The sequence below is a fragment of the Passer domesticus genome, chromosome 3, assembly GCF_036417665.1.
Source record: "Passer domesticus isolate bPasDom1 chromosome 3, bPasDom1.hap1, whole genome shotgun sequence".
In the NCBI taxonomy this organism is placed as follows: domain Eukaryota; kingdom Metazoa; phylum Chordata; class Aves; order Passeriformes; family Passeridae; genus Passer; species Passer domesticus.
Genome location: NC_087476.1, coordinates 56,354,768 through 56,373,903, shown reverse-complemented (window position 1 = coordinate 56,373,903; position 19,136 = coordinate 56,354,768).

The window sequence follows — 19,136 nt, the reverse complement described above, 5'->3', positions numbered from 1 at the left end:
TTGAAGTTGCTTGTGTCTCTAAGCATGAATGACCAGAGACGACAAAATTCCATCAGAATTTCAGCATCAGAAATTCCCAGAAGACAAAACAACTAAAACAATATATACTTATAGCCTTTCCATTTTTAACTTTATGTTAGTACTTTCTAAACTTTTGTTGTAAAAAGCAGAAGGAATGATCTGGCTCTTTAAAAATGCCTGTACTATGCTGCTACATATGCATTCTGAATATCAAGGTATGCATATATGTGTGCCATGAGCCTTTTGAATTTCCACACATTTGTAGTTTTTACTTCTTTATATTTTTAAATACTCAGGATCATTAAAATTGACCTAATAAAGGCCACACACATTTGAGGAGACACAGGGCACATTTTTTTTTGTATTAATTTTGCAGAGATTACTGCATGTATATGATGCATACTCATATACATATTATACATATATGTGTCTGTTATACATACAGTATAATATACTTTGAGTTCTTTATGCATACAAACTGTTATACACTCTTAACACATTTATCCATTATTCCCTCTCCAAGGGGGGCAGCATGGGCAGAGTTAAAAAAACAACATATCTTCTAATCTACTTCATTATTTGTTTGTTACAAACTTGAACCTCTGCTTTTCCAGTCTTGCTGCTTCCTATGTCTCACTTGGCAAGCCCAGGGCTTGTACCCCTAATCTGACTCCCAGTTTCAATCCTTTTCCCCTCACCTTTAGCCCAGTCTTCCTGATTTTCTGAACAGCACTTTCTGATTTGGACTAGAGACTGGCAGGGTGGAAACCAGCCCAGCCCTGTGGGAATGGTGAAACTGGGGTGGCTGCAGCTACCCAGATAATGGTGGAACCCCTTGCTTCTCCAGTCAGATGAGTGGTACTGCAGACTGGCCACTGGGTTAGTAACTGGCTGGGAAAGACAGATGGAGCTACAGTCCTTTTGGCCTTTCCAGTGCATTTGTGTCTTCATTCATGTTTTAAAAAGGAAATTGAAATGCTGGCATGAGGAACATCAGTGCAAATCTGTGGATTTATCCTGTAGTTTACTTTCTCCTCTGCAGTGCCCTGGTTATGCAGGACCATGTATCTCTCTCTTACTCCTAAGTAACAGACCCACTAAGACAGGCCATTTGGGACATGCTGGGGGTGTTGGGGACAGAGATTCGGGATGCCTGGTCTGATGGGTGTCAGATGAGGGACACATCTCACATAGGCTTATGCTGGTCTATGGCAGGTTACAAATTTCCCTCTAGAAAGGAAGTCCCACTTTTTATGCCTCCGGTCTTCCCTTTCTTGTGCAGGAGTAACATGGTAATTTAAGAACAGCTTTGGGACTTGAGGCCAAGCTTTCTGCGAGTGTTTAATGGTTTTGCATGACACAGCTTGGTTTATTTTCTGATTTTCTGTGTCATTTATCAAGGCACCATATTTTCATTACATATTAAGCAGTCACCTAAGAACAAACTCAGTTCAGCCAGAGCTGAGAAAAACATAATCAGTTGCTGGTTTAGAAATTATTTGCCCAAGTATAATACAGGTGTATTATTTGGAGAATAACTGAGGAAGTCACCCACAGGCAGCCAGCTGATCATGGACTGTATTCAGCCAGGTTTGAGAATAATCAGTAAGAAAAATACAACTGCATTGTTTTCAAGTTGCCTCTTTAAAAAGAAAACCTGGTTGCACTGAGATTTCTCCTGGTTACTCTTGGTCTCACCCAGAAACCAAATGAAATGGTAAAAGGACTTTAGAAGCATACCTTAGCATACCTTAAGTGAAATAATGCCATAATATAATACATACAAATAACTAACACTAATAGTATTAATAATATAAGATATTGTAGAGTATGAACTGTGCTAGGGAAATTGCTCAAAATTGTTTGTAACAGTGGGAAGGGTCTGAAGTTCTTTCACGTCTAATTTCCAGTGCTATGTATGTGTTTCTGTTCAGTTTAATTTGAAAGGTAAAAGACATTGTGAAATATAACATAAAGCAATACAAAGAAAAAAAGTAATACTGTTACCAAGAGAGTAAAAAGGATGTCCAGAAGAACTGGCCCAAGGTGATATCACACATTTGTATGTGACATCAGCATCACTGTCCCTCCCCGAGAAATCCCAGTATCTTCCTTCAGAGCCCTGAAAAATAAGAGCTTCTTGTGAAAGGCTTTTCTGGAATAGTTTATTGTGAGAAAAAAAAAAAAAACAAACCAAAAATATTTCCTTCTCTGTTCATTTTAAGCTGAAGGTTTTGTGGATACCTAGAATGGAAAAATTTTCAGTCTTATTGATTAGAAAATTTAAAAGGGAATAAGCTGTAATTTGAAGAAAATTTATGTAGAAAATTGTGCTGGAGGCATAAGTCCATTTCATGTGATTTTTTTAAACCTTGAAATATCACAAATCTATTGAAACTCTGTGAAATAAAGTTCAAGAAAAATTTCTCCAGTGGATATTGAAAAAACACTTTGCAAAACTTAAAATACCTAATTCCAGATTTAATATTTTAATCTTTTTTGTCACATTGATGACAAAGTATATGACAGATGTAAGCAGTGTTTTGTTTACCACAGGGAGTACCTGTTCATGTAATTACTGGATGACTTTTACCTGCCAGCCTTATTCCACCCAGTACCTTTTCCTTGAGTGGCTCCACAAAAATCAACAGGACTGCTCACAGGGCAAACCAGTGTGTATGAACCAGAATAGCAAAAACTGCCTCTACAGAAGCAAAGCCATGATTAAATATCCTAATGCCTAAGACAGATACCTACAACAAGGTCAGTGTCTTAATCAGGAGTTAAGACAAGTCTTAATCATCAATTCATCAAATCCTGGTGTGACTCACATCCCCCTCCTATTCCAGATCTGTGGTGAGGGCTTTGGGTATGCTGCTGTGTTAAGCAATGTCTTGCTGTGATTTAGAACCTGTGTACACCAGAACCATATCAGATAGAGAAGATAAAGAAGTTACTGAAGCAGAAACAAGACAGCTAATCCTTGACATGAGAGCTCAGCCCAAGCTTTCAATGAGCTATTCACAGATGTGCTAGTGAATCTCCTTTGGCAGGATGCTTGTATGAAGCAAACCTAGGAGAAATTAGCTCAGCTGGTCAGAGGATGGGACTGTTAATGCCAAGGGTTTGATCCCTGTATGGGCCATTCACTAAAGAGTTGGACTTGATGATCCTTGGGGGTCCCTTCCAACTCAGAATATTCAGTGAAACCTAAGTGGCTGTGTCGTGTTTATTATTTATTCCTCTACAAATTTATTCCTATATTATTTGTTCCTCACAGACAATGAGGAGAGGTATCCTCTTCGATCTCTGTTGCAGAGGCCATTACTACTGCTTCCAGAATACATCTCTGAAATATTTTTACATTATAAACTGGAGACTCTTTTATGAAGTGGTCAAAAGAAAAATATGCAAAAAAGCCAATATATCTTATGTAAAATAGTCATGGAAGGATTAAAATGCAGGCATAACTGTTTTGTTTTGAATATCTCTTTCTGTGATGTTTCTTTATTGCCTAATCCTTTGCATTTTTGTGACTTTAGGACATGAAATTTGTTGATAAGAAATAAGTTCTCTTTGCCTTCCAGTTATTAGCACATTGGATCAAGTTTTGGAAAACAAAAGACTTTTTTCAGAGGGAAGTTTGGAAAAGAAAAACACTTTGTAGGGGAGTGGCAGGAAGAATGTCAGCTATTCTGGTAAGATTTTATAACTCTCATGGTTTATGGCATGATGTGTATGTGCGTAGACACAGATTTTCTGAAATTCCTATTCACTTAAAGTGCTCACAATTTCTGGAAGTCTGATTCCCACAGCATCCATCATTAAACACAGTAGGTTGGGCTATGTTCTCTGTTCCCATCCAAGTGAAACATCACATTCTGGAACCCACTCTTTGTGGGCTGCTTTACTCTATTGAAGAGATTGAGTTGGCCACAATTTGTGCTGCTGGACTCCCTTGAGCTCCATTTGTCACAGGGGCTTTGCATTTTACCATAGGTGGCCACATTAAGCCTTTAAAAACACATGCCGGACTGCAGTGACATAGCTGCAAAACTATTTTGGCTAAAAATACTGATATAACAAACCAGCAGACTGGCAATACTCAGCTATCCATGTATGTGATCACACAGAGGGGTTCAACCAACTCAGCAGTCAGCTGAAGAGTGTGTGCATTGTGGATGAGTCTGAAATGGGAGTGTTAGCTGGAAAGACAAAGGAGAAAGCAGATTACACACCCTACTCAAGTGACACAGAAAGACCACAGTCACTGTGCATTTCTTTTGACTCTGACAGGCCTTGTACATGCCTCACAAACTGTGACTCTCGGGGCTCCTGGAACATCCCCAAAGTGGGGTCATGGCACTTTGCCACAGTGCAGTCCTCTGATTTTATGGTGCGTATCGTAGTTCATAATACATATAGAAAATGGTGTTGTTTTAGAAAGCAGTATGGCAAAAGCACATAATAAAAGTCTATTTAAGTAACTTGGAGGAAAAAAAAATAGTTTTGACAATGAACCAGGGATAGCATGCAAAGAAGACCATAAACATGTGTTGCAGTGGAGTCCCACACAAGGCTGAGAAAGGACCAAAGAACTGAAAGTACAGAAGTGAGGGAGGAAAAAGCCTCAAGTACAGACTGTGAAGGCAGGCTGGGTCTCTTTCTCCTCCCTGCTTCTCTTTTTTTCTTTTATGTGTACAGATCTGGGGTGATGCTCAGACTCCCTAGTATGCAGTTCTTAACTGGGGGTGTGAGTAACCCAGAAGGAAAGCTGGTTAAAGGAGGAAAACAGAGAGATGAGTCATCAGACCTTCTGTTAGCCAGGTCCAGCACACTTGTACATTTCTGTAAGGGGAAGTACAAAACAACATCTATGAGCTTCTCTGAGTCTATCCAAAGCAGAAAATGAAAGTTTTTTTTTTTAAATGCCTGGAAGTTAAGGCATCTGCTCCAAGGAATTAAAGCAGCCCTGTTTAATTTTTTTTTTTTTAGAAAAAACAGATTAGGACTCAGATATGTATTTGTTAATTTTTTAATATCAGATGGGATGATGGTTGAGGCTAGTATGGAGAGGTATGTCAGCCAGAATCTCCTGATTTTAAACAGTAAGGAAGGATTTTGATGCTTTATTTCAATCTCCATATGATTTCAGCTTTTTCCACCCTGAACAATAGACCTCTGTTTGCCAAATTTTGCATCAAAATAAGGCAGGTCTCTCATTCTCATGCAGGATTTTTGGATTACGTAGCAAATTTGCCAGATATCACATATAATCCCATTAACATATACCAAAATTTGTTGGCAAGTATCTTGATATGTATTCTCTAAGGCCTGAACAAAGATGTACATCACTAGGAGCTGGATTGACTGAAATTTCCACAGAGTGGTTAAGATGTGTAACATTGCACCCACAAGTTTTCTCTTAACACTGTGAATTAATTCCTCAAAAAGGATTTCCATGCATGCGAACCCATCACTGGGGAGCTGCTCAGGCAGTCTGAGCACAGGGCCTTTAAAGGGAGTCAGTGCAAGCATCAATAGGGTGTACACGGTGTGTCTGGAGCCAGCTTGGGCTCTCCAGGATGAGAGCTGTGTTTTGTTCTGAAGAACTGGTGGTTCCAGTTCTGTGAACTGCCTGGTGCAGCACCCATAGCAATAGAACACATCATCTGTCTATTCCTCTTCCTCCCATGCCCTGACTCACTGTAGTCTTTCATCTCTCCTTGGCAGTGTGTAGCCAGAGCCCTTCTTAAGATGCAAGCCCCTGGTTTGTTCCTGCATTTCTAAGTGTTGGTGGAATAAGTCTTACAGCTAATGGCCAAGGACATGTCTAACACATCTTTGCTTCTACAATTTATGGTGCAAATTAACCAAGTGCAAACTCGGGTTAATTTAAAAGAGACAACCTCTTCTTTCATTAAGACTCTAGCCAGAGAGCTGGCATATGTGTATTGATTTTCTTCTATGTTACAGACTTTCTAAGTGTCCACAAAAGTGGGATCCTTTCTGCTCCAGTCTCTCAGTGGTAAAACAGGGATGAGAACACTTCCCTGCCCTACAGAAACATTACAAGGGGCTTAGGCACTATGGTAATGGATACAGAGGGTAGCTAAGATAAATAACCTGATAGATGCAAGAAAATGATTGATGTTAGAATACTACAAATATGTTGAAAGCCTAAAATATCTTTGTGATGTCTCCTCATTTCTTGAAATGCCAATTAACATTTTTCACTCAGATACCTGATGTTTACATTGGCACATTTTTATGCTCACATGTCTTACAAAATGGATACTTGCCTGACTTTGATTTTAGATGAAAGCACTCATCTCTCAACCTTATAGTTATTCTGAAAGATAGAAAAGTTGCTTTCATAGGAAGAAAAACAATGAGTTTTGATCCTGCTAGTGATGAGTGACAAGCCAGAAGTTTAATAAACAGACCAGGAGTACCATCATTGGTAACACTATAGCACGAGTAGCAAATCACCATTGACTAAATTACTCCACAGTCCCCAAGCTCTCTGTGAAGAAAAATAAAGTGTTACTTTGGTTTCCTGTAATCCTTCCCCAGTAAAAACACAGGATTCCCTTAGGAGAGTTAAAATCCATTACTAGGCTTCTTTATGCCTTTTTGTAACTAATTGTCTCTTCCATGAAGGGTCTTACTTCCTTGAACCATGAGCTAATGCAGACTCTTGGGGTGCAGTGAGGCTGTAGAGAACTCAGCTTTTATCCCATCTTCTTCCTGAGTGATTTTTTAGTTTCCCCACTCCACCTCATGGCTTGCTAAGACTTTCCTGGTACTTACCTGTACAGTGGCCATGTCGTGTGCAGGATAATGTGCTCTGAAGCATCTTTTTGCTGTGGGAAGCAGCCAGCAGGTATGGTACCAAAAGCAGAGCACTTTGTACCACAAGCAGAATGAAGCTGGCTTTGTTAGAAGGAGTCGAGCTTCCTTTCCTTCCCTGACAGCTAAGCATACGCTCAGCTCATCAAAGCAAGCCTAGATGTTTTCTTCTCACACAAGGTACTGCTTTTTCCTACAATAATATATCAAGACTACTTTTGTTTCCCATCATTGTATGCCACCCTTCCCCTTTTCAGACTGCATGTGTCACAGCAAATTTTTACATTTTTCAGCTTGTTCTGTCCAGCTGTGTTTCTCAGCAACTTAAATAACTCATCTAACTAAAGCTGCTAAGGAAACTTCTCTAATAATATTCTCTAATTTCTGCATTTGGATGGTCAAAGCACACATTTGTAACCCTATAAGCTGCATCTGAGCTGAGATTGAGCTCCTCAGTATACAAAAATAAATGCAAACTTTATGAATAGGTAAATGTATTTATGAGCACAGTTGCAGAGACTGGGCCCTGCAATATATCATGAGGTCCTTTGATACTAAACTTACTTGTACATATGGCATGTAATGATACAAGTGACATGATGTGCATGCAATTATAATAGTCAAGTAATTTCTTTATTGATCTATCCCTTTCAATTCTGAACTATTGTTATTACAGGAAAGTTGTAAAATACATATCTTGCTACTTTAATTTTTTGTTTTCATTTGAAGAAATGGATGAGGAAAGCTCCAGAATATACAACCCAATACAAGGTGTTGGAGAGGGGGGAGGGTGGCTCAGTGATGAATGACCAGTCGTTCAATTGTTTTCTTTCTTGCAGAAATCAGAGACAGAGTACAGTTTATCTTACCCTGACTTTTAGCAAGACAGATTGCCAGGCAAAACCTCTGGGTTGAAGTCATCCAACCACCAAGTAAAGAGACCATTGCTGTTACCTTTACAAGACTGACCCCCCACCCTCAATGCCTTTTAAAAATGGTGTTTCTTTCTGAGGTTCTAGTATGAACTTTAGCTACTTTGACACCATTTTTTATGCTCAACAGAATGGTTATGGAATGGTTTATTTGTGGCCCAAATACTCCACTGTTATATAATCTGAGACTAACTCATCTGTGTGTATCCCTTGCAAATGACAGTCCCTGGTGCAGAATTCCCCATCACACTGTGTTTAATCCCCCCCATACTTTATTTCAGCTGTCACTGAACTTGTTTAGCTCTAGTTTGAATGTTTCAGGCCTGTGCTACTACCCTGAAATCAGTCAAACCTCTCTTTCACCTCATGGGTGTGAATGGGGAGAACTGTTTGCTGAGAGGTGAAAACCCCTAAGTAATGGCAAGCCTACTCCAAGACAGGCTGTCATTGTCCCAGATTTTTTCCTATGCTTCCCTTTAGTTATGCTTTTCTTAGCAACTCCATTCTAGTAATTTGGAACAATAATTCTGGATGTGGCATCCTGAATTTATTTTGCACACATCTGAGAGGGAACATAGATCTTAAGAGGCCTTAGTCATGTCCTGAAGGTGCATATTTCCCTGTGACGACTATAAATGAATCAGTAGCTTAAGCCAGACAAAAATAAACTGGGCCAACATGCACTTTATTGGACAGTTTAATAAAATTCTGAGGAGAACAAAAGGCAGGACAGACAGAAAGAGTTAAAAGGGAATGATGGTTGCACTTGCAGTATCTGTTTCTTGCAAGACACCAGAATATGTTTATACAGCTCTCAGCTAGGCTAGCAGATAATTAAAGGAAAGGACTGACACTAGACACTACTCCACCTTATACACTATGGTGTGGGGAAAATCACACAAGTGGGACTGTAAGAAAACAGCAGCAAATTCCCTTCTCTTCTTTTTGACAAGCTCAATCTCTTCTATCTTGCAGTTAGAAGGATGCCTGCCTTAGTCCACCCTGGTGGGAGGGTGTTAAAATATACTGACAAAATTAGGGTCCAAGCTGACCTTTCAGCATTAGAATCAAGTATTTTATAAATTCTGACCACAGCAGGACAAACACCCTTCCTACGGTCCCGCTCAGCAGGATGTGCCCTCAACAGCATAAATCCATCCCATTATCTGCCTATTCCTACAGCTACAGACCATACTTTCATCTCAGACGTGTCTTTCAGTGAGATCAAGTATAGAGCTGAGTCCTTGTCTAAACTCAGATCACCACATTCTGGGTGAGGAGAGAAGTCTTGGTAACGACGTGATTTTGGTGCATGTTTGTGATTGGGGAAGTAATTACCTGTTCTCTGGCCATGTGAGGGGTCAAAGAAGACCACTCTCCTTCTGGACTGCCCAGACAACTTGGCCAATTTGTCAAGAATCCCACAGGATAAATATCTGTCTCCAGAGACCTTTATAGTGACAAATCCAAATAAATCAGAGTCACTTTTACTGAGCACTTCAGCAGACAGCTCAGATTTAATGAATCAGCCTTCAGACCCCCAAGGAAGATTTTCTTTCCCAAGCCCAAGCAGAACAAATATTTGACAAAATTTGCCTGCAGGATAAAATTCTATGAGTCCATTTAGTAACATTTTGTGATTGCAGTTAGCACACCCCTAACAGTGTTTTGAAAAGCACTGGGAGTGCAGCAAAAAGCTCTCAGGATCAGCTGTATGATCAATGTGTCCTGTGCAGAGAAAAGGAGGCTGCGATGGATCAGATGATTTTCCTTATCACTGATTGAGGGTGGACTTTGCATTCTTTTACTGGTTCCCTTCTGCAGTCTTGTCTGAAATTCCCCACCAACAAGAAAAAAAATTAGGGGGAAAAAAAGAAGGAAAAAAAGGAATCAACCATAACCCCCTACATCACCAGAAGTCATCATGCAGATAAAGCCTCGCAGGTTAGTTGTTGTGGGTCATTCAAACAGTTTTAAGGCTTAACATCTTGATCCCCTCTAAAAACTTCCATCTCCATTTCCTTCCCCCCTTTGGGATCCATCCAGATGCCTGCTCAAATACCTGCTGGCGCCAGAGGAAATTCTCCTGTAACGGATACCCTGCGATGTAAAACCAATATTTTGTTTCCAGGGTCATCCCTTTCACACTCTCACAGATCCTCTTGCTTCACCAACCTGCCTCTTGGTGAAGCCAAAACATGAGAAATTGTGAATCCAAAGGGTGGGATTTCGAAGGAGTTTAATAGGCTTGGTGATTGCTAACCCACACATTTCCTCAGCTTCCTCCTCCTGTTGTGGTAGCCTTGTCTGATAATTTATGTCAGGTTAACAGTCTGCTGGGCAGATGCTTCTGCTCACAGTTCAGCAAAGAGAGACAAAGAGAGCAATTTAACCTGACCCAAAGTGTTCATGATGATCAGAATGGTAATACCTATTCAGATGGGCTTGTTCATAATACAAAGGCCTAGTAAGAGATATCCTGAAGTGCTGGGATGTGAGTGCATCAGGATCCAGTGCCAGGTAAAACAGTTAAACAAAAAACATTTTTCAGTGTCATTCATATACAAACAAAAAAGCAGAAACATTTCATTTGTAATGGTTCCTCACCTCCTATTTAGGGAATCAGGATGGCAATAAGAAGTGGATCAGTGGAATTTGGCATTTGGTTAGGAACTTCTTTTTTGACATGATCCCATTCTACTTGTGGTTTTTATTTGTGCTCTCTGGATTTTTACAGATTTACATAACAATCAGCATATTGCTTTATACTAATGTGTATCAATATAATGAGCTTTGTTAATAGTCTTATGGGATACGTGAGAAGGAGTTCTTCAGAAGGGATCAGAAATAAGCACTTTTAAAGTGACATTTCAGGTGCTCATTTCTTCATTTAGTCTTATAATAAATAATACAGATTTATTACCTCCAGGATTATAATTGAAGAAAACATTTAAAGTTATTTGGTTATATAAAATAGATAATCCTACTTTTTATGTAGCTTTAATGAAGTAAAAGTACAATATCAAGGATTCATTTCAGGCACTATAATTGGATTGCAAGTGAATTTTATTTAAAAAACTTTTTCTTTTTAATTTTTTCTCATGAAGGAGAAAAGCAGATGACTTTTCTTTTCTAATTTCTAACTTTTAAATGAAAAATAATATATAAAAATGTCAGGAAACAAATATTCTTTTGCCCATACATGAAAAAACAGAATCCATAAAACACACTTTTGCAAAATGGCTGCATGTAAGAATTTGCCATGGAGTGAGCAATTTATTATACTAGAAATTTGTCATCCAGAATCCTGTTGAGTATACCAAAATGCTTGTTCATTCCTTAAAAGTAGTCTCTTCCATTCTGATATAATATATTGCATAAAGTGCAGAAGAACACGAGTAAAAGTGTGTTTTTTTAATGATTAAGGACTGATCTTGTTCCAATTTGTCAGTGGCAAAACTCCATGGAATTGAGCTGAATATATGGGTGTAGATAAGATGTTGTTTACTGTGCTGTTTTTTTTTCTGAGAGCAAAATGTAAATGAAATATATTCCTTGCACAAATTAGATTATCCTTAGTCATCTGCTGACTCCTACTTAAAACAGAGTGCAGGGATCTCTCCATGTTCTCCAGGAGCTGCAAATCCGAGTATCTATGCAGCCTTAAAGACACTCTTGCCACTGTGTGAATTGGCTGCTGCATCAAAAATGGAATGAACACAGTCATGGAACAAGAGTTCATGAGATTTTGCTCGTATATATAAAAGAATGTAACATTAATAAATTTTCCCAGCCGTCTTTCAGCTGCAGTTACAATTTTTTTTTTAAAGCATCACATATCTTTGTGCAGAGTCTTGCCTGGTTTTCGTACAGCCATGAGCAGGGAGAGAGTAAGTTGTTCCTCCATGTGCCACGTTTGAACAGAGCAGAGGGAGCACAAACTGCATCCCTGGTGCTGCAGCAACTGTGTGGGCAGTGTTCAAAAAAAGGAGGGAGAAGTAAAAACAACCTTAAGTTGTATTCTGCCAACATCTGCCAGGTAACATGGTGGAAATGGAGGGAGATTATGCCAGTGGTGGAAATTATTCCTTACAAGCAAGCAAACAGGAATAGAGAAATCACTCTGCTCGTCTCGATTTTCCCAAAACACTTATTTGAGATGTAAAACTGCCAGTTTGCACATCTTCAAGTTGAGACTCAACCAGTCCCTTGTATGATGAAATAAGAACTATATGCCAAGAGTGCTCTCATTTTCATTAACAAAATCTTTGGAAGACAAACAGTCTGACAAACTCTACCTAATTTCTTCAGTTGCACAAATCACTAGTCAGCTTGTGTAATGCCTTATCAGCAGAGATGGAGCTGCATGAAAAAAACAATTCCCTCTGAAACAGGAGGTAGAAAGGGTGCTGGAAATTCTACAGAGAAATGTTATTAGGAAGTGTGAAGGAGGAGTAGGGAGTTGTTTACAATAAACTGACCTAATGATTCCTAAGTCATTGGCTGTAAAAATTCATCTCTCCTCAGGTAAAAGCTGCAAGGCAAAATGTATCAATACGTTTACCCCCTTCCTTCTCTGGCCCATCCTGGTGGGTGATAGAGCATAACAGTGTTGGTTTTGACATTATTAGGTTATTCTGAAAATAAATCACTTTTGAAAAGGTGAATAATTGGACAGACCTTAGTGCTGACAAGCTAAAGGTTGGAGGCTGGGAGGAACGCAGTGGTGAGGGGGAGAGGGAAGGGGGGCTGTGGTGTCGCATATGCAAACCCATTACAGGAGACCACCAGCATGTGAGGAGCTGCAAGCCTCATTCCAGTTTGCAATTTGGCAAATGAGTGCAGTTTTTCATCTGATAAATATCATATTGTATTTACAGTTTCTGAAACTATTTTTGATCCAGCAGAGAAATGAGTCATACCTTTTCATGTAATAGAAACTCCAAGAGACATGCCCCTGCCCAGTAAAATTAAAAAGCAGGAAAATTTTTCCCTGTAAAAAGAAATTCCCAATTTTCCCAACATTTAGCTAATCTGTGGAGTTCTCACTGCCATAAGGGGTAATCAAGATAATATATTGTGGCTGGACTCTAAAAGAGCTAGATAAGTTTATCACCATCAGCAACATCTGTAACTGTGCAAGTGAAGATCATGATAATGGCAGTCCAAACACACATTTTACAGCATAAAATAAATGCCTTTGGGGACACAGGAAAGACTGGATAATTGACTGTTTATCCAATAGGTTGTTTTAATCCTTATTCTAACACCTAAGAGACAGAGCACCATTAGGCACAGGGTACCAGATTATTTGCTTGTGTCTACTTCTACCAAAGACTGGCAACATGTCAAGTGTTTGCTGTGAACTCAAACTTCATGTAGAGATGTCTGAAAGTTTGGTACTGAGAGTGCGCTGTAGCTCTTTATTGAAATGAAAATTTAATGAGACCATTCTACCATTCCTGGAAAGTTTTCTGAATGTGAGTGCTGTGGTTCTGGAACAACGTTGGCATTTAAGGAATATAGGTTCACATCCTAATGTCCAAACATTTGCAATATGATCACAAGTGTATCAGGCCTACACATTAGCTTACCCACTCCAAATGAGTGGTTTTCTTTCATTCAGTGTCTTTTGTCTCATCCGTTCTATCTTAGGTTGTCTAGATGAGGACTCTTGCATCAATTTTATGCAGTATCTGACAAAAAGATACAGTCTGCATCCTCAATGGGGTTTACTGAGGCAAAACCATCTGTTAGAAACAATGGATTTAATTTTGATCTTTACAAAACCTTCAGAGCTACACTCAGCCTGTTTGTGTCACCAATCTATTAAACGTTGCCATCGCTTGAGGAATAGACTCTCCTTTGGGATTGAAATAATGAAAAGGATCCTGAAAATGCAGTTCCAAGTAGCATAAAATTCCATCTCTTTCTGCCTTCTTCTTACCTCCTAGCAGGTACTTGACTTTCAGAAATCTGACTTCCAAGAACTTCCCATCCCAACATCCCTATAAATGTCACAGTTCTTTGCAGTACATGCTGGTGGTATGGACATTCAAACACAGGGAGCAGAATAACAAGAGTTGTCAGGGAGCTGGGTGAAATTTTGCATGTCTTTCCCCAGACTTTCTAATATTTTTGAGAAACTCCTTTACATTCAGAAAATGCATATTGAGAAATTTATGGTAGGAAAACACCAACACATGAAATGGGCCACAAGTTGTCGGCTCTTAGGGTTCCATGAAAGTCCAAAATGAGCCCTGCTCTGAGGGATTCCTTATAAAGCAGTGCATTTTGCAGTCTGGACTTGGTTTTTCTACAGGCCCAAACCCTGCGGTCATGGACCCACTTGAAGAGATTCTCACCACCCTCTTTGCCTTTACTGCTTCTTCCTGTCCTCTTCCCGGTGGTGCTGGAGTTCACGGCCTGCTCTGCTGTGATGAGTCAACAGTTTGGCTGGCTATGCTCCTGAGCAGATTTGTCATAGTGCCTGCTTTCAAAACAGATATCTATTTTCCTCTTTTTTCTTTTAAAACCGGACCATTCCCCAGGTCTGGTTTGGAGTTCAGCCATCAAATTGTCACATCCAAGAGGAGGTAACTCCTATCAAGCAAGGAAGAAATCTCTTAACACTTCTCTGCTTTTAAAGAATTTGTGCCCTGGAAAAACACCCTGTTGTTAGATAAGAGGCAACGAAGAAAAGTCACCGTCCATGAAAAGGGGAGGGATATTTCAGGCCACACTGCTCTTCTAATAGAGCTATTCAAATTCATTATCACTACATGATACAATCAGTCCTATATAGTTATCAGGTTCTGGGGCTGTTTTCTTTTTCTGCCACTGACAAATAGGCCAAAGTAAAGCAGGTCACTGATAAGACAGACCCCTGGGAAGATGCTCTGCCATGCTTGATGCATGGATAGGGATTTTTGTTCATCACCACATGACTTTGTCTTGCAGCATCTGTTTATTTTCCTTCTCCTTTCATTGCCCAAGTTTGAAAGCAGCCTGAAATAGAATAGGATTTATGCTACAATCCGCAAATCCTGAACTTTTTATTTAGGAGATTCAAAGACTATAAGGCCGAGAGAGGCCTTTGGTATCCCCTTGTCTGACCTCTGCTACAACTGAGGCCATTAGCTTTCTCTGACTTAATTCTTGTTTGGTCTATCTACTGGAAAAACATCCAGTCCTGATTTAGGAATTGCAAGCGGTGGAGAGAATTCATCACAACTCTCCACAAACTGTTCTTATGGTCAATTACCCCATCTGTTAAAAAATTTCCATCTTACTTCAGTTTAGATTTGCTGAGCTTCAACTCCCAGACGTTGGCTCTTGTCCTTGCTGTGTCTTTGTAACCCTAGATTTCCATCCAGAGTCAGCTCAGAGAAAGGGATGGCAATTAGGCACACACACATATATATATATATATACAGTCATTATTGCCTCCTGAGCAGAAATGGAGTCTGAACAGAGTCAGGGGGTTTTCTGAGAAACAGATTAAAATTTGTTATCATACTAAATATTTACATTTGTGACATTTGAATTACAGGCATATGATTTTGCAGTACCTGTGGAAATGTAACTCCCACTAAGTGCTTTTAAGGATGACTGGGTACTTTTTCAACAGAGAAATTACCTCCCTTCTCTTACACAGAATAGCAGAGGATCCACTTTTCTCATTGTTGTTGGCTGAATTAAATCAATACATTTTATTTGCAAAGCAAATTCAACACATATAAGAGGTCAAAGTGAATTCAGATATCATACTTTTGATGCTACACACTTATGAATTAGAACTGATAAATGGACTTGAGATCTGTTTCTGAAAGGTGCTGTCATATTGTTGCAAGATGTTTCTATTATGTGATGACCCCTTCCCTTGCCTGAGGATGCTCTAACAAGTGCTGTCCAGACCAAGATGGCAGAGCTAGATTGGAAGGAAGACACAGCCAAGGCCTTACAACTTGCCTTTTTAATTGTTCTTTCTGACAGTATTATGTAACTCCACCCTTTTTAGGGCAACATCCACTGAAACACACTCACTTCAGATGACGCCTCCTGATCTGATTACATGCAGCATTTTCATGAGAGCTGCCAGGGATCTGTTGTCTTACCCTGGGCGCTGGATTCTGGCGGACCTGGGGTGCAGGGCGGAGTGGATGTTTCCTAATAAATACAGGAGTAGGCATTTGGACCTCTTTAATTCTGTGCATCATGGTCCCCAGGCAGGAACAGCTGCCTTTGGTGCCTCTTTGCTCTCTTGTGTTGCTTAGTTCTGCAAGCTCATAAGGCCGGGACAGATTGCGATTTGGATCAGGGACATTTTCCCCAGTGAATTATGGCACCAGCCAGTGAAGAGCTGGCAAAGGCATGAGGAAATGCCCTGTGCCATGTGTGCACACCCACACAGAGGAAGGAGAGTAAGCTGGTCTAGGAGGAAGCTGTGGTGGGTTGATGCCAGCTGGGAGTTTTCCTTTGCAGATGACGACTCTGACTCTGTGTAGCTGTTTAAGATTAGCTCACACAGGGGGGCAATAAGGGGGCAACTTGGCCCACAGGTAGATCGTGCTGATGCTTCCATGAGACTGAACTGGCTGCACCAGAGCCAATTTACCAGCACAAATCAGCAGACAGGCTGGTGAAAAGAGCTAAATCCACATCTAAGAGTGGACAGCAGTAAAAATCGGCTGTCACTTTTGCTACTCGGGTGTGGTCCCCCCACTCTTAACTGCTATCACAGTTTTTTTCTTTCAATGCCATTTGACAACAGTCTGGTACTGGGAAGAACATTTTAATAATAAGAAAATTGAAATTTAGTTAATTTGCAGTGAAACCCTCTAGTTGTTCCAATAAATAATGCTAGATTGTTCATTAAGAGAAAATCTCAATGCCACATGTGATGAGTATGTAGGAACAGCTTACCTTTTGAAGCATAAATTGCTTGGTTTGTGGGGCTTTTTGTCAGTAGTAGGAATTAATACTACATGTGAATGGACAAGAATAATAATTATGCTCTGCAGTTAGAAGTTCTAGTGTTTTTTGTTTATTTAATAATTTTCTGGAATAGCTCACAGACATTGGCACCCATTGTCCAAATACTTCATTCAGATTCCGCTTTATAGCTGTCCTAAAATGTAACTGGTCATCTGGCCGAAACCAGAAGGCAGCCAATTAAATTCACAGGAAAACATTAATCTGAGCTGAAGAATTCACAGCACATGTGTGCAATCATTCCTCCTTTTACGTATGCTTTCTGTTCTTCCTCTGCTCCTGCTCCCCCAGCTGCCACCCCCCCGCTCCTTATTTCACCGGTGGAAGGAGAGCGTGCCAACTCTAACAGCACTGTCCGAGGGAAAGGGAAATTAACACCAGTTTTGCTTTTATGTGTTCAGGACTCAGGCCAAGAAGGCCACTAGAGCTGGGTTTTCCCCCTGCTTTTACCAAGTCTGGGATCCGGCCCAAGCTTTGTGTTGCCAGCATGTATCAGTGCACAGGGTGTGAGGACAGAGGAGGCAGCAGCCAGGGCGTGGGTGGCAATGAATGAGCCGCAGGCTGGAAGGCAAGGATGAGATGGAGAGTGAGGGCTTGCAGGAGCTGAGGAGGAGCAAGGGGAAAGTTGGGCATGCTGGGAGCAGGAGCAGAGGTCTGGGATCATGAGGACACGTTCTTCCTGGGCCTGGGAGCTGAGCCTGGTCTCCTTACTTCTCTCCTGTCAGTGAACATCTGTGAACAAATGCTGGACGTGTGTTTATTGTCTCCTTCTCCCTTCTGTGTCATTTTGCAGGAGGTGAGAAGCTCTGCTGTGAACTTCAGCAGGGGAGAGGTGTGCTGTGGCTGCAGGGAGGTCATGCAGGGAGCCAGCTAGGCTGGAGTCACCTTGATTCCACCTCCATCTCAGGACAAAAAGGAAGGTGGTGTTTTTCCAAGGAAAGGATTGCATCACAAAACAAACAGTTAAGCATTTACCATCTGTGAAATAAGGGCAAAGCTAGTATTTGTACTCTCTCACTGAAGGATAGTTTTATAGTACAAGAGGGAAATGATCTTCCTTAGGTGTAGTGAAAGGTGGTAAATGGGTGGTAAATAAAGTGGAAGAAGACTGGAGTTAAGGTGCCTCGTTAATGTTCATGGCTAAAATTATTCTACGCATTGTCTATGCCAAAATGCTCCTTAACAGTGCTGAGTCCTGTGTTTCCAAAATTAAGAATCTAGCAGTTAAATAGATAATTATGTATTCCCCCATTAGCTGGGATGCCTTGCATGGTTCCCAGGCTGGACTTTCACAAGTGCACAGGTGTTATCAATAGACATGTTTTGAGCTTAATAGCCATTGCAAAAATGCTCCACACATTGGAGAATCAGATCCTGGCTGTTGCAGGGCCTGCTGTTCCCTGGGCATTCAGATTCTGCTGTTTAGCTGTGAAGAGTCACACTGCTTACAGGTAGGGAGTCTCACAGTATTGCATCACAGTGTCTCTCAGGTGAGAAGTGATCTCTACATGCATGGAAAGCTATTTGAGTGTAGTAAAGTGCACAGATACCTATATATATATATTATTCATGAACACTGGATGAGAGATAGTAGATCAGCCATACTCTTCTATACCATCCATAAGGGTCTATGTGAATAAGGAACTCTGCCATAACAAAGCCATTTAGTGCTTTTTAACACCCTCATTGATGGACATTAAGAAATATGGTTGAATGGGGAAATACATTATCTTCTCAACACCAGAGGGAGCCCACCTGGGATATAATCCACTTTTTGGCATAGGGAGTGTGTTCTTTTCTGAATGTAGCTCCAAATATTTTTTTTTGTTCCTGTCTTGCATTGGAGTGCACACACACACAAGAACACCACAGTTATATCCATTCACAACAGATCCATGCCACTTACATGCATGTGTATATGTGTGTGTATAACCAAGATACACGATGTAGTGTGCTGCATGCGGTTTGTTTTGATTTGGTTATTTAATTCATAATTCAGTTGAGATCTGAGATACAAATGCTAAGTAGTTTTTTGGCTTGATGTCATACAAAGTTTTAACACAATGCTTTTGCTCATGGCCTCTGGCCAATGTGTATGCCTTGCACGTCATTTGTGGATGCTCTCAGGAAAGAATGTGCAGAATTGCATTTATTTTTTGGCATTATGAGTTGCATGAAAGCTACTTTAATGCTTATTCTAGTCCGGCTATTCAAAAAAAAATGTAATACTACTTGAATTCTATAAACAAGAGTTTAAACAGGGCTGGTTTATGTTATTGTTAGTTACATTTTACAATGAAGAGGCAAACATGCCGATTATCAGAAGTCAAACTCTTT